Source organism: Hylobates moloch, unplaced genomic scaffold, assembly GCF_009828535.3.
Source record: "Hylobates moloch isolate HMO894 unplaced genomic scaffold, HMol_V3 SCAFFOLD_18, whole genome shotgun sequence".
Lineage (NCBI taxonomy): Eukaryota > Metazoa > Chordata > Mammalia > Primates > Hylobatidae > Hylobates > Hylobates moloch.
In genome coordinates, this window is record NW_026652293.1 from 37525803 (window position 1) to 37536857 (window position 11055).

Genomic DNA, 11055 nt, shown 5'->3' on the forward strand with positions numbered 1-11055 from the left:
GCTAAGCACTGGAGAAGTTTTTAAACACTGGTGAGAGAAGTCAGACAATGTAGACTATGACTAGATCAAGATGAGCTTTGATCCACCATGGCCATGGCAGTGGGGAGCCACTGAAGATGTTTTTGAGGAAGGGAAATGACACAATGAAAGCTGTTTGTATATCAACTTTGTAATAGGAAAAGTGACTTGAACACCTACTATGTGCCAGTCACTATTACTCCAGGGGCTTTACATGTATTATCTCTAGTTTTCCAAACAGCCTTTCAAGGTAGACATGATTGTCCCTTCTTTACAGATGAGGCAAGTGAGACTCAGAAACATTAAGCAAAAGTATCTAAGATTACGTGGCTAATAAATGATGATGCTGGGGAAGTTAATCCAGCTGCTGAATCAATAAAAGAAAGAGGTTACTAGCAGGGAAATTAACGTTAAGCCCCTGAATAGCCAAGATATAAAGTATGGTGCTGACACCAAAAATAGGAAAGTTTTTAAGGCATCTCACACAACACTTCATCTATTTTTTCAAAGTAGTCCAGAGATGAACCAGAGATACTTTTGCTTAATGTTTCTGAGTCTCAGTTGCCTCATCTGTAAAGAAGGGACAATCATGTGTACCTTGAAAGGCTGTTAGGAAAACTAGAGATAATACATGTAAAGCCCCTGGAATAATGGTTCATCTCTGGACTACTTTAGAGCAGCAATAAAGTAAATAGCCACAGTGTGTTAAGTGATTACTATGTGCTGGGTACTATGTGTGATCAGGGCTGGGGATGCAAAGGAGACATACAGAGCAGTTAGTGACTTGTCTATACTCACAAGGCAAAGTGATGGGTGGGCAAGACAACAAACCGCCCTGCTTACCTCCTCTCTATGGCAGCGGACCGCATGCTGCCTGGCTCAAGCCCATGCATGATGCTAGGACCCATCACAAGGGGTCAGGTCTGTGGCCTCCTACTCCTCCCCCAAAAACTGCAACCCCCACTGACTTGTTCCTCACAGGCTCTTGGTCCTGTTCTAGATTATTCTAACCAAGAGTACCTACTTAAGTTGATGGGCCCCGTGCAAAATAAAAAAGTGGGGCCTCTTGTTGAAAATAATATTAAGAATTCCAATTTCCCTGCAGAGCGTTAAATCAACCAGGGGGCTCCAATGTGGATCCAAAGCTGGCTCTGATTCTAAACCAGTTCCTACTTCTCTAGATTGGTAACAATTGTATGCAGAGTGGAAAGATGCCTGAGTGAATCTCAGAACATGTCTGTTCCATTCAAATCTTCAGGATCAGGAGACCTACTGCCAAAAAGATAGCTTCCCGCCTCAATGAGAGCTGGAATGGCATGGGCTCATAAGATGAAGAACGCAGCCCCTCAAAAGGGCAACTTTCTCCCTTCCCAGTATATGGCTTCCAATGATTATGTGGTGCAGTATTTAGTGAAAAGGAATTTGGTCGTCTGTCCTCTCAAAGGTTATCCGGAAGATAGAGAACATGAAAAAAAAAAAGACAAGACCAGAATCAGTCCTGCTTTAAAACAACAACAACGACAACAACAAAAGTGTCCCTAAATTTAATATGTGAAGCTTAGTAAAAATGATAACAATAACAAACATTATCTGAGTGTTTATCAATTACCAGTGGCTATGCTGAATCCTTTTTAAAGATATATATAGCTCTCACAGCAACCTGAGATACAATATTCAAAACCATGTTCATTTGCTTTCATAGAAGGGCTTGTTTCACTTGTTCAAATAGAGCTGAATTTCAGGTAGACGGAGAGCAGAACAAATAAACCCTACTAATTGTTTGACCTCGGGCAAGTTCCCTTCCCTTGCTGGGCTGGATGTGTTCACCTGTAAATGGAGTTTGTGGCCTGCAAGCTTTTGAAGTCCTTCGGACTCTGATAGTCTGTATTTCCCAGAGGAGGAACTGGGGAAAATTCCTGACTCTCCATTCAGCCTTCCCACACATGCTACTCCAGAGCACCAGACAGACAAACCACAAAATCGGGCACAGCAGAAAAAAGCTGGCCCCACAGCCAGGACACTGGGTTTCTAGCCTGGATCCACCAATTACTCATAGGATGACTCGGAGCAAGCCACTCCACCGCTCTGAGCCTTGGTTTCCTTATCCATAAATTAATTAACAGATGCCCAAAGTCCTTTTTTGCAAGGCACAGTGCCTGGCACCTAGAAAGTTCTTGGCATATGTTAGTTATTATCATCATTATTAATTATTAACGCCGTCTTCCAATAGGTCCCACCAGCTTCAAGTAAGAAGGATCCCTTTTAATGCAAAAATGAACTAGAGTCTTCTTCCCATCTAATAGGTTTAACATTTAGAATCAATTAATTAGAAAAATATAGAACATCAAAAAATCACTATGAATTGTTATTCAATTCATCAAAGCACTTTCACATACGCTTGAACAATGTGAAACATTTTTCTCATCACCGATGATGATGGATTCTCAAAACCCTTGCAATGATACTGAGGAGCTGGGCTGGGGCCCGCTGCTCTCTGGACCACCTGCCAGCTCAGGGCTCGGTGCGTTGCCACTTCCACCTTCAATCACCTCGACTCTGCAACTCCTCCTCTCCTCTCTCCACCGCTGCCCTTACCACAGTGTCAAGGCCCAAAACACAAAGGAGGCAAAAGGAAGAAATATGTATATCTAGCACTGAAACTGAATGTATGACTGCTTGTGCCTGTTTCTGCCTTTAAACCTTTCTTCTCACAAAGTACAAACTTTTGAAGGGTAAGAGATGATACACCCATTTTATGTAGAATGTTTGATGCAGTCTTGGATAAATTCTTCATAACTATATTTTAATATGCATTTGGAAAAAAACACAAAATAATACATTATTAGAGCAGGAATGGTTCTTTAAAGCTATGGGTCTTTAATTTGCATATAAATCACCTGGGATCATGTTAAAATGCAGCTTCTGATCCAGTAGTTCTGGAGAGGAGCCTGAGACTGCATTTCTAGCAAGCTGCCAGGTGATGTTGACACTGCCACTACACAGGGCTTGGTCCAACCTTATTGCTTTGCAGATGAGAACTTGAGGATCAGAGAAGGCAAGTGTTTTGTCTGGGGCCACACAGCTAGTTAGAGGCAGGGCTAGGAGATAAACTCAAGTTTATTGACTTTCAGTCCAGAGCTCTTTCTGCTATGCCCTGATGTCATCCTTTGTAGAAGAGAGAAATGTTTCTGAAAAAAAAAAAATCCCACTGTCCTTTCCCATGTAAGACAATACTACATACATGTAAATATGCACATATATAGAGGACAAGAGATAAACTCTCTCCCAGTTTCCAGCACAGAATGTTGCCAACAAAAGATACTCAAAATACTATGTGTAGATGGATTAATCTGATGGGGGTTTTAATGAAATGTTCTGATTAGAGTAATGCTCTTACCTTTGTCATCTCTTTAAAGACTCCCTTCTGAGCAGCCACCCCCATCTCCAAAACCTTCTGTACTTACATACTAAGTTTCCCCTAATGGCATTTTCTAAATTAAAATTTAATTTATGGGGAGAAAGTTCAAAACAAGCTGTTGTTCTAAATCAATATTGAGGCAGAAGATAAGGCTATTCCAGTAGCGGCAAGATATTTTATGTTCCTGCATATCCTTTGCACTAGACCATCTAAGGCACGTGAAGTGTTTGAAGAGTCGCACTTAGCAGTCTAAGTGTTCAAACAGCATTCAAAGCCTCTCTGCCCTCCCACCATTCAGAATCACTCCAAAGGGCTTCTGTGGCTTGGAACTGTATTTTCACGATCTTAAGAGTTCAAGAGAGCTTACTCCATGAGCTCGCTCAGCTCAGGCCCAAGCACGCTGCAGGTCCACAATACGTCCCCGACCCAGTGTCAGATCCAGCACCTAGAGTCACAAGTTTTCAAGGTTTCGACAGGATTTTCCTTAAAAGGTCAGAAAACATACCCTCAAAGGGAAGAAAAAAACGGCTGTTTAGACTTCTTATTCTATTCTACCACTGGTTGAAATTAACAAATTCAATGCAAATACTTTGGATTTGAATCTTGCCGCACTAGGAAACCAAGAGGACAGGAGGATAACACTTAAAGTCACAGCCAATTTTTCCCCTTGCAAGAGGGAACCTGCAGCATAGCTCCAAAGCCACAAGAGCCCTCTCAGCGGGGCTTCTGATGATTTCTAACTCGAAGAATGTAATCCATCAGCCCCCTGGAGCACTAGCCTGGCCGCCAACCCTCCCACCAGAACCTTCCTGAACCTGCCCTCGCAACCACGAAGTCCCCTTCCCTGGATGCAGGGTTCCAACCTCCCTTCACTGCATGGCATTCGAGGCTCTGCACACACAGGCAGCCTAAGATCACAGTTAGTTGAATGGGTTTGGCTGATTCTCAGAGCCAGTATTTTGACTTTGGTCACATTAGCTTTGTCAGAGGCCCCTTTGGCCCTAGAAAGCTGTGACAGTGAGGACGTCCTTCACTGAGAGCAGACGGGAAGCTCACCCTGTGCTTCCTGGTTCCCCAGCAACCAGGGCCCTTGCCTTTACCTAACTGCATTAGCGGCAGTTCTACCTAATCCTAGGTGCACACAACGGAGACAGGAGTCTTTCCCTGGGGGCTCTGCTTCTCCTGAGATTAGCCACAGTCCCCAGGAGGCTGTTATCCCAACCCCAGCGGGGAGGGCAGCACAGCCAAGATGGAGCTTACTGCAGCAAGCCACTGCTGCACTGGGAAAAACAAAGCTCAGACTGGATGGCTCAGCTCTGATCACAGGCACCAGATGTGCCAGCTACACGGGCACATGCCTGCCAGTCATCACCAAGTGATGCAACCGCTGAAGCAACCACCACTTCTTTCTGGAGGTCCTGGGAAGGGCATCAGCAAGCATTCCAAATAAAAAAACATACCCTGAGCTTCTCCTAAGGGCATTCCCTAGAGCAAGCACCCAGGTCCCTGTCTCATTCACCATTGTATTGCCAGCACCCAGCACTGTGCCTGGCACATAGTAGGTGTTCATCGATCATTTGGTTAACTTTTTTTATTGACACATAATAGATGTACATATTTTCAGAGCACATGTGATATTTTGGTACATTCATAGAATGCGTAAAGATCAAATCAGGGTAACTGGGATGGCCATAATGTTACGCTAGGAACATTCTAATTATTCTCTTCTAGCTATTTTGAAATACACAATAGATTATTATTAACTATTATCACCCTACTGCCAATCGATCATTGATTGACAAATGAGCTTACCATCGCCATTGTGGTAGAGGCCAACGATGCCTCACCAGATTTGAGAATGAGTATCCAGGCTCACCATCAATTATGAAGTTTGGGATAACTTCCTTCACCTGAGTTTTTCCATTCTGTAGCCCCAAATAATAACACCCATCTCGCCTAATCCAGTAGGATTTAGCCATTCACCCCACAAGACCCTGGAACAAATGCATAGAATAATTTTAAAGGGCAGCACTATTTGAGGCCACTTACTTTTTTGCATAGGTAATCTACACAATGTGAGATCAGAGACAGCTGTCATAAGATTCTGGGTCTGAGGATTACAGGTTGTCTGGTATTGTGGAAGAGTGGACTGGGAGTCCTAGCACCTCAAGTGATTCCTTTAGAAATGTGAGAATCCTCGGCACCAACTTTATCTTACAGTCCCTTCATCTTTCAGCAAAATACTTAATTCAACTGGATACTCTAATTCACCCCCACAGACATTAGTAGAAAATAAGTTTTCAGGGAAAGAACCAAGGAAGTTAAGTAAGTTGCAAGTTTCCATTTTTCTCTCATTCTCTCTCTTTGCAAGAGGCAAGGAATGAGAATTGGTGTGATAATAAAAAGAATAAAGTGATACTCTCATGGTGCCCTGCAGTTTGAAACATTGTTTCACTTGGATCTCTTGCTTAATATACATAATAATCCTCTGAGATTTTATTAGCCCATTTTATAAATCAGGAAACAGAAGCCCAGAGAGGTGAAATATCTTGCCCTAGCAGCAGATGAGTAGCAGGCCAGGCCCAAACTGAGATTTTTTTTCTCTCCAAACCATACACTGTTCCCTCTGTGCAGGGCTGTGACTTCTACACTCCCCACGTAAATGAGAACTGCTCCCTCTTCGTATTATCTGGATGTGTGGTTTGTTCTAAGAATGCCTCATCTGTGACATGCGGGAAGGATAAAAATAGGACCTACCGAATAGGGTTGTCGTGGCGCCTGAATACTGCCTGGCACACAGTATAGACTCTATAAATATTACCAGTGGTAGTAGAAGCAATTGCTGGTTGTATTGTAAACTGATAACACTCCCATTTCAAGGCATTTGCTTTGAATGCCTCTGCACTCACTGCTCCTCCCTCAGACAGTCTCAGGGGTCACCCTTTCCCTTCACACAGGTCTCTCTGCTCGAATCCCTTAAACCTAGAGGCCCCTCAGACTGCCCCATGCGACAGCACCCACCCCACCTCCATCACAAGCTCTTTACCATGCTCATTTTTCTTGGCCCTTCCTGTTACCTGCTGTCATGTATATTTCTGTATTTCCTGACTCCTCCATGACTAGGGTCTTTGTTTTGTTCACAGCTTTACCCTCAGTATCAAGAACGATGCCTGCCACGTAAATATCTGTTGAGTGAATAAAGGAGACTTCATGGATCCATTCACCAAGAAATGAAGACAAAACGGTACTTGCTGTCTAAATCCTCGATCACAGATAGGACTTTAGGTTTACAAGGTGACTTTATAGCCTTCACCTCCTATAATCTTCCATAATCTTCAGGGAATGGATTATAATTTCCATTATAGAGATAAAGAAACTAAGACCTCTTATCCCCAGAAAGGGCAGAGCAACATTCTGGGAAGAAAGATGCTAGGTAAGGTCCTGAATCCCACCCTCATGCCCACACGCCATGCCCATCGATTAGCAATGAGGCTTGGGGGTCTCGGCCTCCTTCTGAGTTGCTTTGATTCTGGTGGAGCAGCTGAGGTTCAAGGGGATGGTGGGGACTGGCTTACAGAAAGGGGCCTGGGAAGTGAGTTTTATCCCTCAGTCAGGAATCAACATTACAGGCAGCACAATTTTGTGAACTCATTTGTCCAAATAAACCCATACATTATTACTAATATCATTTTAAAACACATAATGAGCTCTTGTTTTAGTGCCTCCCAGACAAATTTTTTTCCAGTGAAGCCTCCCCTGAGTCACCTTTCCTGATTCTGCCTCCAGCACTCTAACAGGAGCCTGCATCGGCTGCTCCCCCTCCACACCTTCCAGGACCTGTGCCCAAACTCTCATTGTGTCACCATCATTGTTTTCATGCTGCCCACCAGGCCAGCCTTTGAGGTCCTAGCAGATAATCCTGTAGCCCCAACACCTGCCCAATGCCTGGCACCCAGCGGGCCTCCATGTGCCCGCTGACCAAGGACCGCTCCTGACTCATAGCAGGTGCAAGAAATAAAACAGCCCGGGCTTCTCTCCTCCCCACCACTGCCTCAGGCCCCAAGAAACCCGAGCAAAATTTTATTAAGCTCCTCTTTCTCCTGCCTGAAGGAAAGATGTCCCAGCCTGAAGCAGATGGCACTGGGAGGCTAAGGCAGAGTTGCTGTGGGAAATCCAGAGACAAGGGGGGCATTTCTGGCCATCTTTGCATCCAGATGGCTTGCAGGTTCAAAACTGCGAACACTCTCCCCTCTACTCATTGAGAGAAAGAAGAGAGAGGAAGAGCTCCCCAGGGGATATTTCCCCAGTAATGAGACCTCTTTCAAAATTCCTGAGAAAAGACAGGGAAGGGCAGAGCAACAGGAAGGGAGAAAAAGGTGCTGAGGGCTGGCAGCCAGCACTCACCACCTCTGTTCCCAGCCTGCAGGTGCACCGTCCCTGCAGCACAGTGCCAGGATTTTCCACACCTTCTCTCAAACACAGTCCACACGAAAAAGGAGAAAGAGGAGGACTGTAAGGGAGAATCTGAATTGGTTGCCAATTAAGAGCAGGGTGACCCTAATTTATCACAGACTCCATGTTGGGAAAACAGCCCAGCTCTGGAGCTGCCCACTGCTCTCCTGCAAACAGAACTCACAGCAGGTGTCATTTAGCCTGATTGACTTTTCACGGGGCTGGATTCCTCAACTGTTGGAAGAGATAGCCTGGAGATTTTCAGTTGTTCAAAGATGCATTTTTAAATTCCTAGATAGTCACACCAAGGTAAGCTGGAGTTATCTCGGCCTCTAGGAAGGAAGAACAAAGCTTAGTAAAAGTAAAAGTAGAATCCATTCAACTGGCCCAAGGCTCAGGAGATCCAGAACCAGACCCTACTGTAAGGAGCAGCCAACCCAGTGATAGTCATTACACAAATTACAAAATTTAGTCATTACACAAAAATTACAAAAAATAGTCATTACACAAATAAATATTCAATGACAAATTATAATGAAGGTTATTTAAGAATACAAAGTGCTAGGAGAGCTTGTGAGTGGAAATCCAATCTCACCTGTTGAGTCAGGGATGTGACATCTGAGCCAAGACAGAAGGACTGTAGCTGATGGGTGGGGGAAAGGTGCTTCTGTGGGAGGGAACAGCCCATGAAAAGCCACCATGTGCATAGGTGCCCTATGAGACCACAGAGGGGGTTGTAGACAGCCTGGGAGGGCCTGCCTGAAAGTCATGTCAGTGGATCCTTGCTTTGAAAAATATTTAATGAGTGTCTCTTTTATTCGTGCCAGGCTTAATGTGCTGAGCTCTGAAGATATGCATGAAAATTAAACACCATTCCTCCTCACCCAGATCTCACAGTGCAGAGGGAGAGACAAACATATAAATAAGTAATCCCAAAAGAGAGTGACAGTGCCCGTTTAAAGACAAAAAAAAAAAAAAAAAACAGGAGAGGAAGGATGGGTGGTTTTTTCCTCCTCTTGATTCAAATGCAAAACCACAATCCACTGTTGTGCCCCCACCATCCTTCTCCTCCACTCTATTTCTTTAGGTCTTAATTTCTTGGCACCCTGTTACCTGCCAACCTCCTTCTAGATACCATATGTCTCTTCCTCCGTCCCTCTTTGCCATGTTCACATTGACTTATTTTCACTTCAGAAAAGCTCAAAAGTAATCATTGTCTTAGGCAGTGCCCAGTCCCGACAGCAGGCAGTGCTCAGGTGTCCCCACTCACTGGCTTTGCCCACTCAGAGGCCACTTAATGGGAGGAATCAAGTCAATATTAGATCACTCACCTTTCACTGCTATGAGTATGCTCAGGCTTCAGAAGAGGCTTGCCTCTAGGGTCCTCCACTGTGGCAAGAAGAAGGTCTGGTTGGACCCCAATGAAACCAATGAAATCTCCAATGCCAACTCCCATCAGCAGATCCGGAAGCTGATCAAAGATGGGCTGATGATCCGCAAGCCAATGACTGTCCATTCCCGGGCTCGATGCCAGGAAAACACCTTGGCCTACTGGCAGGGCAGGCACATGGGCATAGGTAAGCGAAAGGGTACAGCCAATGCCCGGATGCCAGAGAAGGTCACGTGGACGAGGAGAATGAGGATTCTGTGCTGGCTGCTCAGAAGACACTGCGAATCTAAGAAGATTGATCACCTCATGAATCACAGCCTGTACCTGAAGGTGAAGGGGAATGTGTTCAAAAACAAGCGATTCTCATGGAACACATCCACAAGCTGAAGGCAGATAAGGCCCGCAAGAAGCTCCTGGCTAACCAGGTTGAAGCCCAAAGGTCTAAGACCAAGGAAGCACGCAAGCGCCATAAAGAGCGCCTCCAGGTCAAGAAGGAGGAAATCATCAAGACCTTGTCCAAGGAGGAAGACACCAGGAAATAAAAGCTCCCACTTTGTCTGTACATACTGGTCTCTGTGATTAGATAGATCAGCCATTAAAATAAAACAAGCCTTAAAATATATATATATAACATATAACATATATATTAGATCACTCTGTCAAGCCCCACCTCCTTCAGAAAACCCTCCCAGTAATTCCAATCAATGCCGCCTCTCTCATTCTTCATCCACAAAATCTGCTGCCTGTAACGCCCTGTGGCACTTAATTACATTGAATTTAACAAACAGTCAACACGTTTTAGTGATTTGCACTGGTTTTGACCCTAGAGGAGTTAGTTAACATCTCTGAGCCTCAATTTTCTTTTAGGAATAAAAGCATAACCTCCTTTTATAAATCCACGTGTATAAACACAATCAGAAGTTATCTCTGAATGGTAGGATAATGGGTGAAATTTGTTTTCATTATACATTTCTGAATTTGCTTTTAATGGATATAGATGTTCTCATCAGAAAAAGCAATAAAACTGCTTTCTCTTAGGTTTTAAAGAACTATCTGATCTTTGACAAACCTGACAAAAACAAGAAATGGGGAAAGGATTCCCTATTTAATAAATGGTGCTGGGAAAACTGGCTAGCCATATGTAGAAAGCTGCAACTGGATCCCTTCCTTACACCTTATACAAAAATTAATTCAAGATGGATTAAAGACTTATATGTTAGACCTAAAACCATTAAAATCCTACAAGAAAACCTAGGCAATACCATTCAGGACATAGGCGTGGGCAAGGACTTCATGTCTAAAACACCAAAAGCAATGGCAACAAAAGCCAAAATCGACAAATGGGATCTCATTAAACTAAAGAGCTTCTGCACAGCAAAAGAAACTATCATCAGAGTGAACAGGCAACCTACAGAATGGGAGAAAATTTTTGCAACCTACTCATCTGACAAAGGGCTAATATCCAGAATCTACAATGAACTCAAACAAATTTACAAGGAAAAAACAAACAACCCCATCAAAAAGTGGGCAGAGGACATGAACAGACACTTCTCAAAAGAAGACATTTATGCAGCCAAAAAACACATGAAGAAATGCTCATCATCACTGGCCATCAGAGAAATGCAAATCAAAACCACAGTGAGATACCATCTCACACCAGTTAGAATGGCCATCATTAAAAAATCAGGAAACAACAGGTGCTGGAGAGGATGTGGAGAAATAGGAACACTTTTACACTGTTGGTGGGACTGTAAACTAGTTCAACCATTGTGGAAGT

The 11055-nt window shown here is 43.9% G+C and overlaps 1 protein-coding gene and 1 pseudogene across 1 annotated transcript in view; one reads left to right on the forward strand and one right to left on the reverse strand.

Moving 5' to 3' along the window:
* The window catches only part of ROR1 (receptor tyrosine kinase like orphan receptor 1), a 422204-nt gene that overhangs the window by 396505 nt on the left and 14644 nt on the right, over window positions 1-11055 (reverse strand). The window lies entirely within an intron of this gene.
* Window positions 9231-9820, forward strand: LOC116457567 (large ribosomal subunit protein eL19-like; annotated as a pseudogene).